Raw genomic sequence first — 3,800 nt, forward strand, 5'->3', positions numbered from 1 at the left:
AGGAGGAGGAGGAGGAGGAGGAGGAGGAGGAAGAAGAGGAAGAAGAAGAGGAAGAAGAAGAGGAGGAGAAGGGGCAGGCATATGGCATCCATGAAGAGCTGAGAGGGAATAACTGTCTGATGTAAGAGGCATGCTCCTTGATCTCTTCTACCATGGAGGTACCATAGAGGGTCTATCCCCATCCCCTAGTCATCAGTGCCTATCCAGGGAAACGCACAGTCCTAACCCTGACACAATCAAATTAAGTCTATCATATAGGGTGCAAATTGTGTCACAGTGCGTGCATGTAGTGCCACTATACAGGAGGGAGGCAGTATAGTCCTGAGTTCCACACTACTGTGGGCTACATCAGCAAGACTGTCTCGAAAAAAATCTTAAAGGGAATATGGTATTCAAAGGGGCTGAGGTAAAGAAAGTGTGACATGACTGATCCATTATTAGAGGAAGGCTTGCACTGTGAATAAGAGAGAGAAAATATCCAGAGAAAATTCCCCATTCTGAGAGAATCCAGTCAGATTGGAATGAAAATCAGACTGGGCACAGGCAGGGCTAGGGAAGCAGCAGAGCAGGAGAGAGCATAGTGAGGAAGGAGTTAGAGAGACAGCAAGAGGCTAGCAAGATCTAGAGTGTGAATCATAAGAACAGTGAGTAACTGAGAGAGGGAGCCCTCGAGCTGGAGGGAGGCTAGAGGAGGAGCTGAGAAAGGCTGCCATGCTAGGATGCAGACTTCGAAATGTATAACTGGTCTTTGTGATACCAAGGGAGCCCGGAGGCCAGTGTGTGCTTTGATATACTGATAGTCACCATCGGTATATATGAATTGCAGAGCCATATGTCCGTTCTGCCAGAGGTAAGGGAAAGGACTCCTCTTGGGGGACAGAAAACCTCCTACAGAATGCTGGCTTTTCTCTATCTACCAGAAATCCTTCTATAGTCCAGCTTGCGCTCATTTCTGGTTACATGAGCTGCCTGAGACCTGACAAATCTAAAGTTTCACAATGAAGCATACACAAATAAAAATTTAAGGGAATGAAAATTGTAAGAAATTCAAGTAAATAGAATACTCGAAGAGCAGATGGAAGGTAGATGATTTCAGACTCCGCTAACTGGAACTTTGCTCTGGGTCTCCTGGGTTATGAGTCATTCATGAGCTTTGCACGCCAAGTTCTTCCGGCTGTGGAGCCCACCGGACATCATAGAAGTGACCAGGCACCAGCTGGGTGACATTCCCTTCAGCTAGGTTTCTGACCTGAACAAGAGAGCAGAGAGAGGGCCAATCCAGACACATAATCCGACCAGAGCTTCTTACCAAAAGAGGGTGGGGTATGGGGTCTTCTAGATGCCACTGAAAAGAGCAGTTGAATCCCAAAGGTCTGGGCCGGCAGGAGGGCAGGATTCTCTTCAGTGTTGTCCAGGAAAACCACAGACAAGTGCTCTCAAATCCTATCTCCATGTCACGCCTTCCACATCCACCAGAGGGCATGATCACTCCCCACCGGGTCCGAGAGCAGTGCCCTCAGCTCCAGATGCCAACAAATCCTCTGAAGAGTTGCACGCACACACACACACACACACACCCCGCACCACCACCACCACCCCATCCCCCNCCCCCCACCGCCCACCCCCACCCCCGCCCGTAGTCCAAGAATAACTCATGAAGCCGCAGTGGTTGTCCACGGGTACCCAAAGATGGTAACACGCTGAGATCTGACAACTGGAGTTGTGAGGACTCAGACAGGAAATCTGGCTCATGTGCTCTGCGGCCTCACTGAGAGATCCAGTAAGCTATTAGCCTCCTGTGGAGTCTATATCTCTTTATTTAGGCTGGATGCCTGAAACATCCAGGCTTCCATGACAATCTGGGACTCGAAGAGAACTCCCTCCTTTGGCCATGGCCATGGCTAGGTGACAGGTGCTGGGACTCTCACTACATGAATATCCCTAGTCTCTGAGATTTGACCTCATACCTGTCTCTCTGTGATAAGGTTTCAGGGCTCACTCTCAGTGAATTACATCCACATGCATCGACACACCTGTTCCATCCCTCGGAAAAGCAGACAAGTTTTCTGTGGTTCTCTTCTGCCTTCTTGCCCTATTGGTGTGTGACTGATGTTTTCAAACATGGTGAACAGGTTTTTGAGGCTGCTGCTGGCAAAAACAAAAACAAAAGCTATTTTACAATAATTCTATTCATAAGACAGCAAGTCTTTTTTTTTTTACAAATTGGTAATTTTAATGTATATAAATAACAATATGTCTTCAGCATCCTTCAGGACCCTGATAATTACAATATCTAACCATCATTTCTCTGTTGCACACTTTTCCATCTCATCTTAACTTTTCTTTTCTTTTTTAATGTTTTATTATTATGCATTAATGTTAAGTACTAATGGGTTTCGTTATAGCATTTTTTATAAGTGTATATAACGTATTTCAGTGATAGCCACACAACTCTGTTACTCTTTCCTGTCCCCATCCCACTCCCACTAATACCTTCTCCTTTCCTATTAGTGTGTCCTACCCCCAACCCACCCTGGTATTTGTATATGTGAGTGTGTATCTGTCTGTCTGTCTGTCTGTGTGTCCATCTGTCTGCCTGTCTATGTCTGTGTGTGTGTGTGTGTGTGTGTGTGTGTGAGTGTGTGTGTGTTCCGATTACTGTTAAGCTGCTAGTGTGTGCTCTCTCCAGTTTCTTTTTGGAGGCACTCAGAACTGAGTTTTCTCTTAGCAATGCTTTCACTGTGTCCCATGCCTTCATTTTCATTAGATTCTAAAAAGTCTTTAATTTCTTTCTTCATTTCTTCCTTCACCGAGTTACCATTGAGGAGAGCATTGTTCATCTTCCACGTGTATGTGGGCTTTCTGGGTTTTGTTGTTGTTGTTGTTGTTGGAATTTAAGAACAGTCTTAGTCCATGGTGATCTGATAGGACTGTGGCTTGTCCCTCCTGCAAGCCTGTGTGTCAGTACTCCTGGGAGACCAGTTCTCTCAGGAAGAAATTCAGGTATGGAGAGCTGTGGCACAGGGTCAGTTCTGGGGTGCAGACAGAAACCGAAAGGATCCTGTCCCAGGCCGTTCCTTAATTCCTGTGTCCTAATAGGTCTGGGTGGGTCCCTCTTGGGCCAGGAATTTGAGTAGAAGTGGTGGTCTTACCTATGCTCGCAGGCGAGTCCCCACTCCTGGGAGACCAGCTCTCTCCAGGCAGTATTTGAGTATGGAGTGCTGTGGCACAGGATCAGCTCTGAGCATAGACCAGAGGCAGTTTTACTAGGAGAATTTTACAGAGAGAGAGTTTAAAGAGAGAATAAGCTAGACTCAGGCAAAGACAGAAGGAGACAGAGAATGAGAAGGAGCCAGAATATTAGAACAAATTGCTAGAGTTAGCTTGAGGCCAAGCAGAGCAGTTCACTGAGAAGTGGAAAGAAGCCAGTTTGAATCAGTCAGCTTGGAGAGGAGTTTGAGCCAGAACAGCTGAGTTGAACCAGCCAGCCAGAGCTCAGAAAGAACTAGAAAAGGTGAGCTTATTCAGCAATAGGTGTCAGAAGCTGAAAACATTCTAGGCCTAGGTAAGATTGTAAAGAGTCTAGAAGCTCCTAGGACTAGGCCTAGGTCAGCAGACACACACACACATACATACATACATACATACATACATACATACATACATACATACATAAATGTAATAATAAATGCAAAGAAACATATTTCAGATATAACACATGATGATAAACCAGAGGAGGCCACTGAAGGGCACTATTTGGGGAAAGAGAAAACAAGCTAAAATGGGGGAAGGGTACCTAG

At 45.9% G+C, this 3,800-nt stretch overlaps 1 long non-coding RNA gene across 2 annotated transcripts in view; it reads right to left on the bottom strand.

Annotated features, from left to right (window-relative positions):
- Positions 1 to 24: 24 nt before the first annotated feature.
- The window catches only part of LOC110296255, a 5,101-nt gene continuing 1,325 nt past the window's right edge, over positions 25 to 3,800 (bottom strand). Inside the window, exons 2-3 of one of the 2 annotated variants that reach the window (XR_003836886.1) lie at positions 2,034 to 2,148; positions 25 to 1,249 (exon numbers count right to left, since the gene is read on the bottom strand). This is a non-coding gene — a long non-coding RNA (uncharacterized LOC110296255). Of the gene's footprint in view, positions 1,250 to 1,967; positions 2,149 to 3,800 lie in introns of both variants that reach the window. The other variant, XR_002378167.2, reaches the window with a different exon arrangement.

The sequence above is a fragment of the Mus caroli genome, chromosome 6 (assembly GCF_900094665.2).
Source record: "Mus caroli chromosome 6, CAROLI_EIJ_v1.1, whole genome shotgun sequence".
NCBI lineage: Eukaryota > Metazoa > Chordata > Mammalia > Rodentia > Muridae > Mus > Mus caroli.